This window comes from Adiantum capillus-veneris, chromosome 9, assembly GCF_014529385.1.
Source record: "Adiantum capillus-veneris isolate H3 chromosome 9, ASM1452938v2, whole genome shotgun sequence".
Taxonomy (NCBI): domain Eukaryota; kingdom Viridiplantae; phylum Streptophyta; class Polypodiopsida; order Polypodiales; family Pteridaceae; genus Adiantum; species Adiantum capillus-veneris.
Genome location: NC_140939.1, coordinates 2,138,479 through 2,149,610, shown reverse-complemented (window position 1 = coordinate 2,149,610; position 11,132 = coordinate 2,138,479). Strand labels below are relative to the sequence as shown.

General features: G+C 38.6%; 1 pseudogene; it reads left to right on the top strand.

The window, feature by feature from the left end:
• Nucleotides 1-352: 352 nt before the first annotated feature.
• LOC147450034 (uncharacterized) lies at nt 353-1,363 on the top strand (annotated as a pseudogene).
• The last annotated feature ends 9,769 nt before the right edge of the window (nt 1,364-11,132 follow it).

Genomic DNA, 11,132 nt, shown 5'->3' with positions numbered 1-11,132 from the left:
GTAGTTGATGAGTGCTCAAAGAGAGATGCTTGTAGGAAGTGGTGCATGGTGTATTTATGCACCAAACTTCATAACACTAGCCACAAATTGCAAAAGGAAACTTCCTATAACAAAATAGAAAGAGCCTTACAGAAGTTAGATTATTTTGAAGATGACTTGGAGAATGCATATGAATGGCTAGATGATCATAAAGGGGATAGGCAAAAATCATGTTCTAGTAGAAAGAAGGTTTTCAAGTTGCAAAAAGCATGGATGCATATGAGAATGAGTTTGAAGGGGATTCGAGTGATGATGATGACGATATGATGGATGGAGCATGGAGCCCGTAATCCACCAAGTAGGAATACCAGAGATGGAGGAGAAGGAGGTGCAAAAGGAGGTTTGCCAAAAGCGCCTAGAAGAACCCCTAGATACCCCTAACCTACCACTAGAGTATACCCATTGAGTGGAAGAGGAAGATCCATTGCTTAAACTTATGTTGTTTGCATATGGAAAATGTTCTTACTCTATTTGTGGGGAGAAGCATGTCATACATAACCATGATGTTGTTCATGTTATTGAAAGCCCACTTGAAGAGGTGGATAGTGACATGAATGCAGAGGAGGAATTGCTGGAAATTAGATTTCTTGAAATCAAATTTGCTGAGGAGGAATTTCCAAAAACCATATCAGTTCAGGAGGAGTCTCCACCAAAAGATCCCTGCAGGTGAAAATGTTTCAAAAAGGTGTTAAAGGATTATTGAAGGAGTTTACAGATGCTAATTTTGATGATCCCCAAATTCAGACAAAAAATCAGAACATTATGCCAAATGTTGCGGATGATCAAGCAATCAGAATTTTGGTTTTGAATGTTTTGAAGGACAGATTTTGATGTCACATGTCGATATTAAGAAAGGATATGCTTCAATTGCAGAGAATTGGAAGAAGCAGATTGATTGTTCTTCCAATCTAACAGGGATGAATCAAAAAAAGGTATCAGAGATCAGATTGAGCATGAGGAATGGCAAGAGCAAGTGTTTGAGGAGTATGAAATAGGTTTAACAGGTTTTGTGGAGTATGCAATGATGTTTGAAATGCAGAATGATAAAATTTCAATGGATGTGCATTCTGAAATTGATGTGGGACATGTTGTTCTCAATCCAAGCATAATTTTGTTGAAAGATGTGTGTTTTAAAGTTGATGAGATAGTAGAAGTAGATTCTTACAGGATGGACTGTCATATATGGATGGTGAACTACCAGAATTCAGGATTTTATGTGCTACAGATTTTGGAGTTGCAAACTAGGCAAACAAGAATACATTACAGGAATGTTCAGGTGGACTTAAAGATTGGACTAGATGGAGTGTGCCTTACAGGACGATGATCTGATTTTGAAAAATATGGAGGATGCTTTGATTTTGAAAATTTGGAGTTGGAAAATTTTCAATGGAATGACAAAAAGCTCACAATGCAAAAAGGTAGCAATACATTAGATCCATCAACAATGGAAAGTCAATCAGTTGCACAACATTGAATATCTCAAAAATCTATAGAGGAGAATTTTGTAAATGGAAAGGCAATGGTTACTCATAATTTTAAAGAGGATATTCAGGGTTTGGTGCCTGGATTGCAAAAGCCTGATTTTTAGAGTCAAATTCTCATGTTTCAGAGATTGCAAAGGCTGATTCTACTAATGTTTACTTCATGCTCTTGGAGAATAAACATACTTATTTAGTTTTGGTTTCATAAGTTCATTTTCTATGAGCTGTCATGTGATATAATTCTTTGGGGAATGTTTGGGTGATGTTAGTTCTCTCTATGATGTATTTTGTGTACCTTGGTTTAAGTACCAGGCACTACATTTACATCATATGAAGATCCTAGCATCGAGTATATCATAGTGATGTATGGTGTATTTGTATATCTTGATTAGGTTCCATATACTATACTTTATGCTTTATAGGAACTAGAGATTTTTGGGAAAATAGGATAAGGCATTTGATTTTGATCAAGGGATGTGTGGATCCGAGTAAGATTTCTACGAAATCCACCACTGAGACGTGCCATGTGTTGACTGGATATTATATGTTGAGTCTGGAATTGGGATGCCGCTTTGAATATTGCCGACTCTGATTATTGTTGAGTCTGATATTTGGTTAGCCAAATATTTACTGAGTCTGAATATTTACTGAGTCGAATTATTTGTTGAACATTGCTGGGTCGAAATATTGCTAGGCCGGATTTTGGTTAGGTTGGATTTTGTTGAGACTTATATATTATGCCAAGAACATTTTTGGGTTGGACAGTTATAACCATCAGTCTTCACTTGTATTGGGACGAGTTCTGAGTAGGGGAATGCGAGAGAAGATTTAGCCATGGTGTTCTTTACTCTGTCTGACCTTTTCTCTATGTTTTGTTTGCTGACTCTGAAGTTATCTGAATGTGTCTTTTACTGAGTCTGATCATGGAGTGAGTTTCTATTCTCTATTTGAGAGCATGTATGAGAGAGAGATTCTTGTGTTGTTGAACCCCAACATCAAATGCAAAAGCTGTTGTAAAGGTAAAAAACTAAACAAGTCTGGGATCCCTAATTTAACGGTCGAAAGGCATGCACTAGAGGTCAACTATTAATACCATGGGCAAGCTTCTCAATTCTCTCTGGTCAATTAAGTTTTTTAATCACGAGAGCAAAGTATTTTATGTCCGAGGACTGACTAGAGGCTATACCTAGAAGACCTTATAATTAAAAGCAACGATAAAGGAATTGCCTATGAAATCATCGCCTGCATTATTCCCTTTGTTTGACCCCCCAAAAAATTTTCACATTGATTCAATTTTGATGTGTGTGCTTATTTTGTATGCCTTGGGCTTTTTGATTTTCAAGGAAAAGCGCCCAAAATTGGATCTATTGGGCATGGTCGATCATCACTGATGTGCTTTGTTGATATGCCTAGGTGTAAGATGTGGAAACCGTGTGGTTTGGCGTGGTGTAGGTACGTAGTATTTTGTCAATATGGAAGAATTGCATGAACATGCGTGTGGGAAACTCTGCTTCCCAACAAGTCATGTCTGTAAATTTCACTAATGTACCCTTTTTTTTCAAAGACTTATATTGCCACTTCTTTCTTCTTTTTCATTACAACACACCTATTTGATAGTTGTAATGCCTCAGAGATCAATTCTGTTGTGATTTTCACTTGAAGCTTGTCATTCTTGAGTATTGAAATTGCAGTCATACCCTCCTCTATAAGACTGGTGTAGAGCTCATGAGCTCTTTGAATGTCAATCCGGCGAGGAGGTAGCTGGAAGTAGTTTAGAAGGCCCATCTTTTGTAGTGCTTCTTCTATGGGCAGCTTGCTTGCCAGATAATAGGCCTTGCAAGGTATCATGGGCAACATGACCATATTGTTCTCAGCATCTCAATAGATAGCTTTGTAAACCATGGCACCTTCAAGCTATAATATTTCTTTTTCAATGTATGTGGATGCTTCCTTTAGAGAGTCCTTGAGGATGGTAAACTTTGGGATTTGTTCGAGACTCTTTTTGCGACTCCATTTTTGCTTACTGCCCTTGGCATCAGACTTCATAAATCTTGTGAACAATTGTCACATTTAGAGATTGGTGAGAGCCAGAAGTGGTGTTTTCCATACATCCACTTGAGCTATGATTGGAGTAGTTGATACCTTCCTTTGTTCCTTTCTTGGAGATGGAATGGAAGCATCATTCTTGGAGCTTAGTGTCACTCTGTTTGGAGCCATCATATCATGATAGAGAAGAGGAAAAGCTTCATCGTGAAAAGTAGAGTTATGGCTTCCTTGCTTTTTGAGAAGATGGCAAGGAAGAGAAATGGAGCTCAGCAATCCAAGGGACAACACGATGGTGGTAGAGATGGAGATGGATTGAGGATGAGAGCTTGAGGGAGAGAGGTGGAGGGTGAGAAGATACCTCCGATGTCAAGACAAGAGATCATGTGCTTCTGAGGACTTATGTGTGTGTCTTAAAAGTGAGAGGAGAGGGTTCTATATATAGGCTCTCGGCATGGCGTTAGGCTTTGAGATCCACATATTTGTGTATTTAAGTTTTTGTGGATTTGGAATTTGAGTAGGCCACCTGACGTTCTTACTTGTAGTAGTTATGGAAAAAAAATGTTGTCGGTTTTTTGGAGATAAGCCATGTAGTTGACCTTTGGGAGAACACATGAAGCTTCCATGAATATGAGGGGTTCCTATAGGTACCCAAATCTATTGTGGCTTACTTGAGCATTTGTTGGCCCTGGTATCCACATTTGTTTTATTTTTCTCTTTTGAAATGGTTGGGAAATTTTTGAGACCCGCTTGGTGATAGGTGGTTGTGCTTCCGAAACAGTTGGTTGGTCTTCCATGAGTTGTACTAGAAGGAGCGTATTATTGGGAGTCGTAACTGCAGGTCTATCTGTAGACCTTATGGCTGATGTTTTCAGTTTCATCAAGTGATATTTGCTATTTTGTCTCTATTGCATTGAGACTGGTGGTCATTTCCTTAATCTTGTTGCTGGCATTCTCAAAAAAATATTTGGTATCTTCCTTGGAAGAAAAGTTGACTTATATGTTGCATGATAGTCAGTTGTAGAATACACTTTGTTTTCAATCCATTGTATACATGCTTTGTATTTGCATTGCCATGGTGTACCAAGTATTAGCTAATTATCAGGGGCATCTGGTGGTCGTACAACGAGATTATGGAGATATGTGCATCCATTGATGTGTATCATGAGATCCATATACCCTGTACAATAATACTGACAGTCCAATTTGATTTTATAAATGTTCTTTTCAACAATTCAAGGACTAACTCTAACATTTTCTACTGTAGATCTCAACTATTTGTATTCAAATGTACATTAGTGTCAACCAACACATGAATAGGAAACATGTTGGATCCTAGTTTTGTAAAAATGTATGGGTCTACATTTTCTTTGTCCTCCTCAATGCTTGTAATTTGATGAATGTGCACAAATCTATGCATCTGCAAATGTTCTTTACTCTATATTCTCTTTGTTGCATGATCTTTGGCTTCTTGTTGTGCATGTTGAACCTCAAGATCATGCTTTTCTTTCCTCTTTCTAACTGCATGTGCTCTTTCAAGCATCTCTTGAGTCAGTGGCAAGTGATATTTTTTAAACCAACATCCACTGATCCAATTTGGCATTTCTTGTCCATCTAATGTATAGCAAGCTTAATGAATCCACTCAGTGATATAGAATGAATCATGAATAGTGCCATTCCTCGCCTTTTCAATTTCTTTGTTTTTTCCTTAAGAATGTAAACAAGCACATGATCTCTTGGGACAAATTCTTTAGACTTTACATGCTTGTCATGAAACTATTTCATGCATCCTTTTTGGGAGTATATTGCAACTACTATCTTTAACCTAATTTCATCCAGCTTCTCTAGGTCATCCAAATGGTCAAACCATTCATGTTTGGTCCATTCAAGTTTATATGATATATGTCTGGTCATTCATGTTCGGTCCATTCAAGTTTATATGATATATGTCCAGTCATTCATGTCTAGTCCATTCAAGTTTATATGATATATTTTTGGTCATTCATGTCCGGTCCACTTAAGTTTATTTGATATATGTCCGATCCATTCATGTATGATCCATTCATATATAAGGTTGGAGTCAAAAACTCTATGGGTAAAATTGCATTAATTCCAAACACCATGTTATATTCTTATATACAACTCTATAGGCCCAAATAGCAGAGTGCAACTTTTGATCCCAATTCGACCTATTGTTGTTCACAACTTTGGTTCTAGGACCTATTTTTGTTTTCAATCTCATTTTTCATTGTCCACACTTCTTTCAATGTCCGTTTCAGTTCACTAGTTTGTTTGTTTTTTTTGCTCAACCCCCTATCTAGGCTCGCTAGAGGTTGGCACTCTTTCTTCGATGCGTCCTTGGAAGATTTTACTGTTTGTTTCTTTTTTTGGTTTCACTTTATTTAGTTGAGATATTGTTCATGGTTTTCTAGTCACTTTGTCTTTTATGCAATTGAGGGCTCTCATTAATCTCAAGTAAGAGTGCTTCCCCCATCAATGCATGGCATTGGGTTGTTTCTTACCCCCCCATTTAGTGGGCTTTTTCTTGTAATGTTTTTGTCTCATGGGTTTTTGGTTTGAGAGATCAAAGAAATTTTCAAATTTCATATTGGGATCACTTTCATGACCTTATGATTTTTCATCATCTGCACCAAGTTGTGAGTATGCCTGAGTATCGAGGGTGTCATAGTAGCATTCATTATTTGGCTCCATATTCTCCTCTATCCTGATGTTGCTCGAGTCATTTTCCATGGTAAGATCTCGAATATAAATCTCATCCTTGATATGCAAGCACTACATTCCAGTCTCTAATTCTCGAAGCACTTCCTTATCCTCGGTTATTTCTTGGATATCCCTTTCCAAGTTCACCCTGATCATGAAAAAGGGAGACAAGTCTAGGCCATTTTCATCACAAAACTTGGCAGGTGTGATCTCGTTGACACACACATCTAAGGAGGCCAAAATTTGAATCCACTCCAAGGGTTCCATTCTTTCTTGGTGAAAAGGTTCAGATATATAGTCAGAATCTTTGAGTGGTCTATCTTGCTTGTGCTCATCTTTGGCAGAACTATCACAATCTGAGGCTCCACACATCCACATGTGAGTTTTAGAGTCCAACCATGCAGGTACTTTAGACTCTGCACCAATTGCTGAATCAAAATCCTCTATGGGTGTTCTTGTACATCTTTGTAGCTATGGTCACTTAAATTGATGTGGGTAGTTGTCTCCATGTGGTGCAAGTAGATATAATCATAGCCCTAGTCTTGACCCATCTTTAACTAGTGCATGAGCGGCCTTCCTAGAACAACATCATAGTTATTCTCATTACCAAAATCTACTATTGGAAATGTGTGTTCATAGTCAATTCCACAAGAATTCATCACCATTTGTTTTAGGATTCCAATAGGCCTTGCAGTATAGCTATCATGTGCCTTGAAGGGAAGGTTTCTCCCATTTCTCCCAAATCAGTTTAGTAGAAATGGAAACCCCTACTCCACTATCCATGATAGCAATGGTTTCTACCCCTTGGTACTCTATGGGCAATGTGTTGTTCCCCTCTTTGCCTTTGCAATAATCCCTAGCTTTGTTTAATTTAACTGGCTTTGCATTCCTTGGGTTGGTTTAAGGTTTTCTTGATTTCTTGGTTTAGGGTTTTGATTGGGTTTTTGATTCCCCTTTTGTCAATAAAGCTTCCAACATCTTTTTGCATATGTCATCTGATTTTTAGTAGTTTGGCCACCATTAGCGTACATCTCACTAGTGTTGACATTAGTTCTTGCAAGCCCTAAGAATCTATGATCGGCTTGAAGGTTCCTCGTTGTGATGGTAGGATCATAACATTAGATTTCTCTTCATAAGGCCCCAAGTAAGAAGGCAACTCCCTAAATATTCCCACCCTACTATCCTCTGATTTCTTCATACCTTGATTGCCATACATAGATTGCAAGTCAACATCCTGGCATTCCTTTGTCAAGGTCAACTTCAACAATGGGTGATGACTTCCCTTCTTGATTCTCATCTCTAGCCTTCCCAACCATATCCCAAAGTTCTTCGGGTCAATCATCTTTGATCTTTGGAACATTAGGTGGTATCTCGTAAAATAGGATTATCCGTAGTGTTGTCTGCCACTTGATTTGTCAAGTCTTTTTGACATGTTTGTGCATGTTCTCCCCTTTGAATGTGTTTTTTCTCTTTTTCCATGCCCTTTTTTTGTTGTTTCCTGTCAATTCTCACTTGAAACAAAAATTTCACGACCCCATTCTTGTTTACTTTTTTATTTCCCTTCATTGGGGTCTCTAAGGTCTACAAATGGTTGAGGTATTATCCATTCTTGGATAGGCATAGATGGTGGAGGCTCCATGAGAGCTTGAGACATCTCGATCAACTTCTTGCACATATCCAACCGAAGCTTTAGGATATGTCAACCATCTATGTTCCATTGTCTGTGGTTGTCTAGGCTGGCTTTGTATGTCTTCACAATTGCTTCTAGCTTCTTTTGGCTTTGTTTCACTCATTTTTTGCTCAGTCTCATGTATTTCCTCTAGTATGACATTAGATCTTGGTTTTTTTGGTTGCTATGATTTCTCTCAAGCTTGTGACACCTCATCTATAATAGAATTTAACTTCTTATGATATTGGGATCTCATTCTATCTCTCGCTCTATCACGTGTGGATTTTTGACTGATTTTGCACTAACAAATTTGTGGAGTCGCTACCCTCTTGTTGGTTTTTGTTTTGCCTATGCTCTTATCACCGCTTTCAATGGTATTTTTGTCTCTAAGTCTAACCCACTTGAAGATGGTTAAACCTTCACAATTTTCATCATCACTCTTCCTCTTTTGTCTAGGTTCTGAGGGCAATCTGGGTACATGTGTTTAATTCCACACACTCCATATTATGCTCCATCACTCTTCTTCACATGAGGGGTATTGGCTACAAACACCCGGTTGGCCTCAAGGAAGTCTCTAGTTAAATGGTCTCCACCACATTTGAAACAAGGTCTTAAAGTTCTATGTTGTTTAGGTTGCTGGAGCATATGGTTTTTGGGGATATGCTTTTGGTTTAATCTCACCCTGATTAGCTATGAACATTAGTGTTCCCTAGCTTAGGTCAACCATTCACTCTAATTTACATTGCCCATCATCAACTTTAAAGCTCTAGAGGATGAAATGTCTCTCTCCGGCTCATAGGATTTCATGACCCTTGATGGATAAGGATCACTTGGCTGGTAGAGTCCATGGTTTTTCTCTTTGTAATACACTTGTATTTGTACTAGAGCATTCTCTTCTTGGTACAAAATTGGATACACATACCTTACAGCTACATGATCATCTTTGGGTAGCGGTGGTTGATGGCCTAACATTGGTCTTGGTTTCTCTACTCCTGGTTGTTTGAGGCATACCTCAGTGGTGGCGGTGCTGGATGTTTTGTTGATATTGAGGAATTACTAGCACATTCTATTGGTATTGAGGGTTAGGCTGATTAGGAATTTCACAAACTTGTCCTCGATTGTAGTAGCATTCCTTAGTTACATGGTTTGTCTACTTGTTCTCAATGGCACACCACTTTTTCTTAGGATATGGCTATGGCAGCATAGTGCAGTGTTGCATCGGATAGTCCCCTCCACAGGTTAAGCATCACCTCAATGGTGGTACTTTGGTTTTGAATTCCCAAATTTTGGCCCATTCTCCTCACAAGTTCCTTTGTAAGCTACTCAGTATTCATGGGTGTCTATTGCGGACCCACTAGCTATAGATCGAGAATCTTTTGAAATCACACTTGCATCTTGCGACACTTCTCAATAAATTTGGCAATTGTCCACTAAATAGACAACTTCTTTTGTGTCCTTGTCCAGTGTCATACACTTTTTCAAGTGCAAATCCTTCTTGAGATGCTCATTCTTGAGTCCCTCAAGAAACAACACTACTTGGAGATCCTCCTAAGGTTTCTCACGTGATGGACATCTCTCAATGTATTGCTTGAATCGCAAGGCGGTTCTTGGACTTTTTCACCATCTTTCTACTTGAAGTAATGAATCTAGTACATAGTGTTGTGTTTGGTTCCTCTCATGGAAAACTCCTCTACAAAATCCTATAGCAATGATTCTATATTCCCATAGTCTTCCTTTTTAAGAGGTTGGAACCAAGTAAGGGTTGTGCCTTCCAAGGTTAACCCAAAGACTTCAAACTAGTAACATATTCAGCTTGCAATACCTGTTTGAATGATGCTAAATTTGCATGGGGATCACTTGATCCATTGTACTTCGAAGCCATGCATTTCACAACTTGGGATGGATGCATGGGCCTTGGCTCAACGACATATCTCACCATCCTCGGAGCCCCTGCAAAAGCTTCATCATATGGATATGTTGACATTTTTGGTGTATCTCTTTGTCCTTCTCTCATAGTCACATCTAGATTTACCCACTCACTGTGGTGTGTCACGGATGACCCTATAACGGTCATATAGCCACCTCTGATAGACTCTAGTTTTGACAAGTGACTCCTTCTCATCCAAGGATCTAAAACTTTTGGTATTCTTGATCTTGTCTTGCGAGTATTCTCTACATGGAGTGGAATTTTAGTGACTCTCCAATAAAACTTACCTCTTTTTCAATCGTCTTTTTGCGGCTCATCTGATTTAAGTAGATGATAGAAAACAATTCTCCCCATTAGGAAAGCTTTTCCATGTGCCATATATGCATAGCTATACTCATGCCCCTTACTATCTACCGAAATAGGTCATCTTCTTGTTTCACACGTGTCAACATACATGTACATCTACTTGATGTCGGTTAGTTTTCTCGGGATCACATCTTCCCTAATGTAATAGGTTCCCCCCTCTTTGGTCATTAACTTGTACAATCCCATTGTAGGATCATCTACAAGCACTCCTTTTATCTCTTTGGTGGCTATGAATCAAGCTCTTGGATGATTCTCTAGTGGAGATCTCTCGATTCCTTTGTAGAATTTATATTTGGTTTTGATCATTCCCATGGCATTTACAAGCTCTTGTTTATTAGTCCTAAGATATGCAACCCTCTCTTGTCAATATATCGATCTCCATTGTTGACAACCGCAACATGCGCTCAAAAATCAGGGTTTCCCAAGTCTTTGTAAGCATATCACTTATGGTGGATGTCTACATATATTCTTGCTCCCTTACCATTAGTATAATGGTAGTACAATTGCATGGTCAGTGGAATTTTTTGTTTTTGTGACGTGCCCTCTCCATTTTCCTCACTATGATAGCTCATTTCCAACTCTTTCTCGTCCATAAGGACAATAAAGGCTAGTTCAGAAGAAGTGTTAGATACCACTTCTTCTTGCACGGTTGATAAGTGTTATAGGCTAGCTTGATTGACACACTCTTTAGTAGATCCTCTACTTACTTGATCTCTTGGCAGTCTCACACCCAACTGATACCAAGATCCCAATCTCAAGAACATGAACACTTTTTGGAATTTCAAACCTCACCTATCACCTGGCATTCTTTGGATCCCTTGGAACTTTTTCATACAAACCTTTTCATGCACCAATCTCCTTGCCTGTATAAGACTCAATAAAATCA